An 11,161-nucleotide genomic window follows, 5' to 3' on the forward strand; every position below is an offset into this window, starting at 1 on the left:
CAGACCCCTGATATAAAGTGTGATTGCTCATGATTTGTTCCTTTAAACACAATCATGGTTTTGATATATTTCTTTCTTTTGAAAAAAGATTTGTGTGTGCGTGCGTGCGTTTGCATGCGCACACAGTTTGCCAAGTTTTAAAACCTTATATTAAAATTTTTTTTTAATTTAAAAATGTGTCTGTTTTGGGAATATTTGAGTATATTTTGTATATATAGCCCTATCCTGTCAGCCGCTGACCTTACATCCTCCTTCAGACCAGACACCTTTGTAATCTGCCTGCTACATCCACTGAACCTACTGTTGTTTAAACCACACTAAAACCTTTATTTTGGAATCATCCATAGAAGATTTAGGTATTTGTTTCCAGATCATAACTTGGAACCGACATTTCTTAAGTATTTGCTGTGTCCCAGACATTAATCTGGATGTGGAAAGTTATAATGATGACTATGACATGATTCTGTCCTCATACTTAACATTTTAGTGTAGTCCTTTGTTTTTTAATTGCTTCACCTTTTAATATTTTGTAGGGATCAAAAATCCTTCAGAGCCAGGTGTGCTTGGTCAAGTTAGGTAATCAACTTGGTTCAAGAATACAGCATGAAAGTAAAGTCACAGTGTGGATTTTCTGGAAAGTTTCTAAGTTGGTTTCAACATTAATAAGTTCCAGAAGAATTCTCAGATGCTCTCAGTAGTGGCGGCCCCATCAGACTGCCTGGAGGCAAGCAGTCACTCAGGCTCCCCACCTGGGTCTCAGCGTGTCTGCCTCCTGGTTGCTGCCATTTCCTAGTCCCTATTTACCAGTGCAAGATAAAAGAGGGGGCAAGTAAACAGGATAAAATAACCTGAAAGATGGTTTCATAATGAGGCAGAGTTTATGAAGCAGTGTGTACAGACAGCTGCAGTGACAACAGAAAACAGTTGAGAAAGTGTGTACGATGGGCAGGCTGGACTATAGCCTTCATCTAAATATAGAAGTAACTAAAACTAAGAAGCCTCCTGAGTGACGGATTTGAGGTTTGATGCCGGGACCATCTTAGGGTGGTCATAGTGGATGTGGGGCAGCCTTGGTGGAGGGCCTGGCCGTGTCCACAGGCACCCTGGCTGGTGCCCGTCTGTAGGAGGCTGGGCCTGTGGATTGCCCCATTTTACGAGTCCCAGTATGCAGACGTGGCCTTGATCCTGCCCTGAGAATTCTGATTGAAATATGTGATTAGCTTTCAGGGCTGGATTATTTCTGAAGCCTTTTTTATGGAGAGGTTTGTTTCCTCGAGGTAGAAATATCATTACCTAGTGGCTAAGAGTGGGCTGTGGAACCAGGTTCCTTGGGAATGAGTCCTATTTTTATGTTTATCAGCTTCATGCCTTTGAACAGGTTACGCTTCATCTCTCTGTGCCCCGTGTCCTTGTGCATAAAATGGGGATCGTACCACACCACTGTCAAACGCGGTTGTTGTGAGGAATGACTGAGTGATGAAAGTGAGGTGTTTAGAATATGTTCTAAGAGGTACTCAAACGTTATGCATTCAAAGCACAGTCTCTTGTGGGGATGGGAAGATTCTCTAGCTAGTAACCAGAGGCTGCTCGGTTTTGATCTCCTCACTGCCCTGTCTTCCACTCCAGTCTGCACCAGGTGGATTGTCTGATAACTAAGTTTATGAAGTAAACTTAAGGTAGTTTCCTTCCCCAGGTGGAAAGAAGTACATTCTGCAGTCTAGAAGGCTGAGACCCCTGGGCCGCTTTTCAGAGATCATGATTCCATTGGTCTGAGGTCGGGGCTGTGTTTGCACATGTTGGATGGTTGCTTAAAAATCCTTAGGTGATTCTAACGTGCAACTAAGATTGGAGGCTACTCCCTTAGGTCACCGACTATTCTTGGTTATTGATCCTCTTTTTTTCATCTGGGTGGAATGGGAAGATGATTGGAATCTTATGGTCCCATGCAGACCATCTACAGGGGTGTTTGTGGATAACATTCTGTGGTCTGCTTCATTGAGATTTTCTGTAATGACAACCTGGTAGGTAATCTCCTTTATCCTCCTCTTCCTCAGTATAGGAGGGACCCATGGTGACTGGATTGCCGTGTTGGCTTGGAAAGCCAGGGACTGGAGAATAGATTCCATCCTAAGTGTTGTCTCAGTAAGACTCAGTTTCCATTCTTGGCCGTTGGCCATCCATGTGTCCTTGTTGAAATCTTCCTGGGCCTATTCTTCATCTTTTTTCTTTTTTCTTTTTTTTCAACAGTTGTTTAGGGTAAGAAAATGAGGGAAGAGGGTCCAGGCAAAAAGCTAGTTCCTTCAGTGGCTATTATTTTAGAAAGAGCCTGAAGTGAAGGGGAAGCTGGCATAGGAAGTTGCAAAACTCTGTTTCTGTGAGCTTTCCAGAAAGCCTCTGTAATGTTCCTGTGTGATTTATTTTGAAAACTGATCTCATCTGGTGCTACTGACATTTGGGGCCAGATAATTCTTTGTTGTGGGAGGCTGTCCTGTGCCTTCATGTTAGCAGTATTCCTACAAACAACTCTCAGCTAGTCGTTTTTAACCCCCTCCCCCCAAGTTGTGTCAAAAATAATCTTCAGACATTGCTAAATGTCCCCACAGGGGCAAAGTCTCCAGTTGAAAGCACTGGCCTGGTTGATTAGAATGTATATACCTACACTCCCCAGTTAGGAAACTGTTACAGTGAATGTCAGTATAGGAAAGCAGGGCTTCCCTGGTGGCACAGTGGTTGAGAGTCCTCCTGCCGATGCAGGGGACACGGGTTCGTGCCCCGGTCCGGGAGGATCCCGCGTGCCGCGGAGCGGCTGGGCCCGTGAGCCATGGCCGCTGAGCCTGCGCGTCCGGAGCCTGTGCTCCGCAACGGGAGAGGCCGCGACAGTGAGAGGCCCGCGTACCGCAAAAAAAAAAAAAAAAAAAAAAAAATGTCTGTCTGTCTCTCTCACTTTAAGTTCTGTCCTTAAGGCTCACATTCATTTGACTTTAGCACTGGTTTCTACCTGTTAAAGACAATTAGGGCCAGCCTTGGGTTTGGAGAGTCAGCCCCCTTGATCTTACTCTGTCTGATGCTGAGTGAAAGATGGCAATCCGCAGTGAGCACAGACAGCCCTCCTGCAGGAAGTAGATTAAGCACCCTTTGCTGTAACAGGAAAGGCTTCTGTGACAGCCAGGAGAGCCAAGGCGTCTTGGTCAGAGAAGGAGTCGTTAAGCACTCGGCAGGCTTTGATTTGCTAGGCAGTGCTTGCTTCCCTGCAGTGCCTGTGAAATGCGACGTTCTATTTTGGGCTGATGTTCCATGCAGATTGTCTGGTGCTCCATTCTGCAAACAGAAGACAGCCAGACAGCAGGAGGGGCAGCCAAGAAAGAGGAACCGCACAGATTTACCTTCCTACAAACAGATATGGTCCCATTCTCCAGATTCACTGAAGTCTCACAGATACCAGTAGCACATGGCCTTCTAGTTGTTTGTCGATAAAATTTGGAGCCATGTGCGTTTTGTAAACTGTCTGTGTGCGATGCTTCTCGTCACACAGCACATGGCCCGCTTCTGTGGGCCCTGCTAGGGAAACCCTAACACCTAGTCCTGATATCCAGCTGGATTTGATTAATGACACCCGTTGAGTCCTGTGTGTGGAAGAAAATGTCGTTTCAGAGATTAAGAGCCTCCATTTGTATAATTTTAAAGAACGTTAGTGGATTATATATTATTTGAGTTTCACAACAAGCTGATAGGATTGGGAAGGACTATATCTACAGTTTTTATGGATTAAAAAAATGTTCTCTGGAGAGAAACAGACACTGGGGTTTTGTGAAATTTGGTTGGAAAGAAGTTATTATTTGTCTCCCAAGTTAAAATTGTAGTGTTTTTCCTTTTTTTTTTTTCATAGTGTATGTTTAGCTCTCCCCAGTTTTTTATTCCTTTAAAATTGTTTTGGTTTTGTTTTCTTAGCGTGGGGGAGGGGCAAGTGTTTATGCTGATCTTGTATATTATGAGTGTGTCTATGGAATTCTTATTCTTATATGACAGTAAAATGGCTGAAAAGCAAAATAAAATCATCGCTTCATGATGAGATTCCAGCTAAATGTCTTTATTGGCCGTGTCTAACCTTTTCTTCCTCCCTTCCCCTCAGTCGTTTTTTTCACTCAATAACCAGTTACGATTGGTTCCTCTTTGGAAATGTTTTAATTGGAGAATCTGCTAGTTTAACTTACATTGTTCATATATCTCATAAGGCAAAGATTTTTTTTTCCTTCCTCCATTAAATTTAAGTCCCTAATGGGCTTAAATGGAGCCTTAGTGAATGCATCTCATCCAAGTAAATCAAAGATAAATCAAAATGTAAGCTTACATTCATGTGTTTGTACTGCCCCTGACCTCATTGTTGTCTATCCGGCTAATGGTGAGTGGGACGTGCTAGCAACAAAGGTTTCCTCAGTCACAAAACAATCACATTATGATGTGAAGATAATTTGAAGAAGCAGAGAAATGATCACACCTGTTCACAACAATGAATGTTATTTATGGCAGCTTTTGAGATAGCCTATAGGTCCTGTCCTGCTGGGCCTCAGCCCTGCCCTGTACTGCCTCATTCTCTGAGACTGCCCACCCACTGTTCATCTTTTTTTTTTTAATTGGGGTAGAACTGACATATAACATTATATTAGTTTCAGGTGTACAACATCATGATTTGATATTTGTATACATTGCAAAATGATCACCACAATGTCTAGTTGACATCCATCACCACACACAGTTACAATTTTTTTTCTTGTGATGAGAACTTTTGAGATCTACTTACCAAATCTCAAATATACAACATAGTATTATTAACTATAGTCATGCTCTACCTGACATCCCCAGGACTTATGTATTATAGCTGTAAATTTATACCTTTTGTCCCATTTCACCCACCTGCCCCCCAACCCCCTACCTCTGACAACCCCCAATCTGTTCTCTGTATCTGTGGGGGTTTTTTTGTTTGTTTTTGTTTTGCTTGTTTTGTTTTAGATTCCACACATAAGTGAGATCATAACAGTATTTGCTTTTCTCTGACTGACTTATTTCCCTTAAGCATAATGCCCTCAAGGCCCATCCATGTTTTTGCAAAGAGTAGATTTCCTTCCTTTTTATGGCTGAATAATTCTCCACTGTATACCACTGCTCATCCTTTGTCTCTTTAGTTTTGGCCCTGCTTCCTCTCTGTGCTGCCACGCGTTAACTGGTGCCTCTTTTATGCCAGGTGGTGATGTGCTAAGTGCTGGGCATAGCGTGAAGTGGGACAGGCAGTTCCCTGCTTTGATTACTTCCTCAACCACCTCTCAGCCTTGTCTTCAGCTTTCTGGAGCCGTCTGCATGCATACTGGTAATTAAATGGGGACGGCCACCTCCACGACAAAGGGAATAATCCCTTCGGGGTCTGCTCTTAGAGGAAGGTCTCTTGTGGTAAAGGAAGAGTAGGAAGTCGCAAATCTGTGTTTGTATGGGGTTGCATAGAAACTCGACAGTGGTGTTCTATAAGCCTCTTCAGCTGGGAAGTGTTCAGAGAAGGCCTTGAAGTGTGGGAGCAAAAACAGGACTTTTTCCTGGTTTGGATTCCCTTTTCCTGCCATGCCAGTGTCTCTCTTCAGCATTCTTGACGGGCACCACTGTCAATTCCTGCCTCTCTGGCTCTCTTGGATGACTGAGTTCCCCCTAACCATGTGTTGGCCATCTACTGCTCTGTAACAAACCACCCAAAACAACCATTTAATTTGCTCACTGTGCTCAGCAGTTTGGGCCGGGCTCAGCTGGACGGTTGTTCTGCTCTCCTTGCCTCAGTCACTCTTGTGACTTTGTCATCTGGGCTTGACTGGGGCTGGTTTAAGATGGTCTTACTCACATATTTGGTGATTGGTTGGCTGGACCCCTCTTTCCTTGAGGTCTCTCATCCTCAAGAAGCTAGCTTGAGGGTTTCATTGTATGGTGGGTCCAGGGTTCCTGGGGGACCAGACAAGAACCTGCAAAGCCACTTGTAGCCTTAGCTCAGAAGCCTTCATATATCACCACTTACGTCACATTCTTTTGGCCTAAACAAGTCACAAACAAGGCCAACCCAAATTCATGGGGTGGGGTCATTGACACAAAGATCCGTGCTTAAAGGGATGGGAGGAATCATCACTGTCATCTTTGCCAATTGTCTACCACAACTGCATTGCCTTTTCTCTTTCTATCCTATTTTATTAATTTTTATCTTCAGTTAAGGGCAGAAGCATAGCTAACAGGGTAAAAAAAGAATATATACTTTAGAATCAGATAGACCCACAGTTATTGATTCATAGGACTTCTTTTATATTCTAGATATTAATATTTTTTGCCAGTTATATGTGTTGAAGATAACTTTCCTCAGTCTATAATATATGTTGTTGCCTTTATGGTGCCTTTTGACAAAGAAAAGTTTTTAATTTTAGTAAAATCTGATTTTCTATCTCATAGGATTTGTGCTTTTTATATCCTGTTTAAGAAATCCTTCTCTCTCCCCTGGGCAACAAACATTTTCTTCTATATTTCCTTCTGAAAGGTTTATAGTTTGGACTGTTCACTTTCTGGTTTATACCTCCCTGGTACTGATTCTTAGGAATGATGTGAGTTAGGGTTCAGCTTTTTATTTCCCCATATGGGTAATCTGCTGTCCTAGCCACATTATCAAATGTTCCATTCTTTTCCCCTGGATCTGCAGTGACACATCTGCTGTACATCACACTTCCATACACGGGTGGGGCTGTTTCTGGGACTCTCTGTTCTGTTAGCCTGTCTTCTTGCTAATTCTGCACTGCCTTATATTATTGTAACTTTAAATACATTTTGATATCTGGTAGGGAAATTATCCCAGTCTTGTTTTTCTTCTCTAAAACTGTCTTTGGTATTACTAGCCTTTTGCTCTTTCATAACAAATTTAGCTCCAAAAATAATGCTGCCAGTGTGGTCTGTCTGAATTCGGATTCTTTGGCATTTGTTGAGATTTGTGTTATGGCCTCATATGTGGGCTCTTTGCATAAACTGCTAATCCTTGTGAATAGGGTTTAAAATTCATGGATCAAGCATAATAATGCTTGATGTTTACATCTTCTATAGTCTGACTAAATCTATTTTGTGTGGCATTTGGAGAGCGTTCTTTACGTTTGCCTAATATATTTTCCATCCCTATACATTCAGTCTTCTGTGTCATTTTGTTTAGGTCTATTTCTTGCCTATAAGCGTATAGGTGGGGCTTTGTATGACATTATTTTGGTTTTTATCTAAACACGAAGTTTAAATATTGAGTTTACTCTACATTACATTTATTTAGAAGATCCATGTATTTTTGTCTCATTTCTATCATCGTATTTTGCTGTCTTGATCTTGTTTGTTCTTCCTGCCCTTTCCTGTACTCTCTTTTGGCTGAATTTCTAATCTCCACTTTCCCCTTTCAACTTATACAGTCTAATTCTTTTCTTTTAGTGGTTGCCCTTAAAATTTTAACATGATTTCTAACAAAACAAGACCAAATTCTTTTTACTTCTCACTTGAAGCATAAAAGGACCATGAAATGGTTTAAATACAATCACCCACCATTGCTTTAGTTTCATCTTGTATGTTTTACCTCCAAATGCCTTTCTGGATGTGTGTGGAGTGTTGTTTTATACACAACGACTTGCCTGTGTGAATATCAGCTCTCTATTTATCTCTCTGGTAACCTCATATACCAGATTATACATGTGTGCATGTGTGTATATATATTTTCCCACCCAAAGTACATGCTTTAGAGAATTTTTTTTAGCAAGGTTCTGTATTAGTAAACTTTCTCACTCTTTGTCAAGTGATTTTTATTATATTTTTCTTCTTGAATACGATTTTAGCTTGAAATACAGTTGTGTTGATAGTTTGAGCATTTGAGAATTTCTGTGCTCTAGTGAGATAATGTCTTCAGATAGGCCTTCCTAGCTTCTTTCTTCAACCCTTATTCTTATCCATTGAGTGTTTAATTTCAGTGATTATAGTTCTGATTTCTAAAAAATTTACTAATTTACCTGGTCTTTTCTGAAAGTCTCTCTTTTCTTGTCCCCCGCCCCCTTTTTTTTAAAGCGTACTCGTTTGACAATCCCTATCTGATAATTGCGGTATTATTCCTTGGGAGTCTGATTCTGCTGCTTGTTGTAGCTGTTGCTTCTCCCTCGTGGGGACTTGGTTCTCCTGTGTTTATAATAATGGATTATAGGTTCTTGTTTGACCCAGCTTATGTGTCTGACCATTAATATGATCCCATCATTAAGGATGAATCCCCCTAGAGCAGACTTGTTTTGGCTTCCGCCAGATGCCCTTGGAATACAAATTTTGAACAACTTTATGGCAGTTTTTCATCTTGAGCATAATGGACTAAATTCCTGTATTGAAGTCCTAACCCCTGATGTGAGGGTTATTAGGAGTTGGGGGCCGTTGGGAGGTAATTAAGTTTAGACGAAGTTACGAGCTGGATTAGTGTCCTTGTGAGAAGAGGAAGAGAGACCAGGGTTCACCCCCTCTCTCCTTGCACACACAAAGAGCGGTCACGTAGGTGCCCAGTGAGGTGGCGGCCATCTGCAAGCCAGGGAAAGGGCCTCACCAAGGAAAGAATCTGCTGGCATGTTGATCTTTGACTTCCAACCTCCAGAACTGAGAGAAATAAATGTCTGTTGTTTAAGCGACCCAGTCTGCGGTCCTAGTTACAGCAGCCTGAGCAGACTAAGACATTGGAGTCTCCGGAATGTAGGACATAGTGTAAATTTGAATCTCAAACACCCGTGCAGCCAGCCTGTGGTTGTCACCTCCAAGAAGACACCCTTCTTCCTCCATCTCCACTCATCCCAGAGTATGGGCAGAGTTAAATGAGCTTCCTTTTTCCTTCTTTTTTTTTTTTTTTCTCTTTTGCCAGTGAATACTTTTGAAAAAACATCTTTTTGAGTCTTTTTGGGGTAAAAGTGTAGCCCTTCAAGGAACCATATGAATGTGGGAGATTTGATTCTAACTCTCCAGTTTGTACTGACCCAACAGTTGTTTTCTGTCTCACGGCTTCACAGTTGACACCAAAGGCTCCAGGGCTGTGGTTCCCAAGCTGAGATGGTTCTGCTGTTGGGCTCTGTAGGGGGGCGTGTTTGATTGTCACAGTGGCTGGGGATTGCTCAAGATACTTAGAACCCAGGAGCCCGGGGCGGGGGTGGGGGGGCTAGTGCCCTGTGTACCTGCCGTGTGTACAGTTTTCCTCCTGAACGTTTTCCCCTCCTGACACCAACAGGTTCCCGCTCCCTTTGGGAAACACTGCTCTAGCGTTTGGAGTTTGGGGACTGATGGATTACTCAGCACTGCCGTGGCTTTGGGACTGGCCCCACCCCTCCTGCTTCCTATGTCGTCTTCATTTTGGGCTCTGGGGATTTCTTGGAGCTCAGCTTTATGTTTAAAGAGGATTTGGGGAGACTTCCCTGGTGGTCCAGTGGTTAAGACCCTATGCTTCCACTGCAGAGGGCACGGGTTCAGTCCCTGGTCAGAGAACTATCCGCATGCTGCACGGCGCAGCCAAAAAAATAATAATAATGAAAAAAATATAAAAAGAATTTTGTTCTATTTTATTGATACTTAGAATTTCTAAGTGTTTTGTAGAATTAGGGTTTTTTTTGCTTCCCTTTTAGGATGCCTGGCCCACGGTATTGTTAACAATGAAAATCCTTTCATTCCTTTTCCCACTATTTTGTGAGCAGCCTCTAGAGCCCAGGCATTATGATATACAGTGGAGATATGCAGGGTCACATTATTTGGCTGTACCGTCTGGGGGTCGCCATTATGCAGATTACAGCGTGAAGGTGACCTTGTGTACAGCCTCGCCACCCTGCTTAGTGCTGAGGGAGCGTGGTTCCTGCCATCTCAGAGCTTAACGCTGTTCAAATCTTCCCCTTCTTTCTAGCCCCAGAATCTAGGTCATTGCCACCATTTAAAGTATTCGATCACTCTTTTTTCCTCTGGTGGTGACGGTGTGACATTGTTGATATCCACCAAGTTAAGTGGGCCTCTCTCTTGGATGGCTCCCACCATGTTATTGAGTGAGCAAGTAATTAAAAAGAAGTGCAAGAAAATCGTAGAGCCAGAACTCTGCGACTAGGTGCGGGGAGGCGAGGGGGTTCAGGCAGAAACTTACAAACCATAGGAGGTAGGCATTCGCTTCATCGGTGCTTCATTCCAGAGGCGGGGAAGGGGACCACAGGACGCAGCCTTGGAGCGAGGTTTGCTCAGGGATTGGCTTCTTTCCTTAGTTTCCCAACCAACCTAGAATTTGATCAGAAAGTCGTGCTAAACAGCTTGTGACTGTAACCGTGTCATTGGAATAAGGCAGCCTCTTTGCAGACTGACGCTTTCATCCAAAGAGTCAGAAAGTGGCTCCTTCTCTTCTCTTTCTTCCCTTCTCTCTCATCGGGTTAGAGTGATGGTGCTGTAGTCCCTGACCCAGTGCCTGGCATATTCTAAGATAATGGTCATCAAACCACTGTCTTATCAGACTAGCTAGAGGTTTGTAAATATACTAGAGACTTGTTATTCCAAGTGGGGTCCATGGACCTCTTGATTGATAACATCTTGGAGCTTGTAAGAAATGCAGAATCATAGGTCCAACCATATACCTATTGAATCTGAATCTGCATAACATGAACCCCCAGGCAGTACAGATGCTTTTTAAATTTGAGAATCCCCCCAGAGGAAAGAGATCTTAATGTTCTCTTCCCCACTGCAGGGGGCTACCATAGCCAACCACTGTAGTAGGGACTTGGTAAAATAGGAAAGAAAGTTGCCTGCACTTTTGCGTAGAATATGGTGGGAAGAGGGGGTGAAGTTTGCCAGGTAATCTATATGAAAGTTATCATTTTTTTTAATGTTCTTCTCGGAATGGTTTATTCAGTTATTTTAGCAATGAAAAGTAATTGATCCAGCAATTAATTTGATTATAAATCAATCAAATAATTTAATTTTATTTAAATTTTATTTCATCGATAGATGGAGAGTAAATTATTGTCTTAGTCAGCTGGGGCTGCTGTGACAGAATACCACAGACTGGGTGGCTTAAACAATAGATATTTATTTCTCACAGTTTTGGAGGCTGGGAAGTCTAAGATCTGGGTTCCTGCTG

General features: G+C 42.6%; 1 protein-coding gene across 2 annotated transcripts in view; it reads left to right on the forward strand.

Annotated features, from left to right (window-relative positions):
• TIAM1 (TIAM Rac1 associated GEF 1) overlaps window positions 1-11,161 on the forward strand; it is a 149,296-nt gene that overhangs the window by 92,636 nt on the left and 45,499 nt on the right. The window lies entirely within an intron of this gene.

This window comes from Lipotes vexillifer, unplaced genomic scaffold (genome assembly GCF_000442215.2).
Source record: "Lipotes vexillifer unplaced genomic scaffold, Lipotes_vexillifer_v1.1 scaffold689, whole genome shotgun sequence".
Lineage (NCBI taxonomy): Eukaryota > Metazoa > Chordata > Mammalia > Artiodactyla > Lipotidae > Lipotes > Lipotes vexillifer.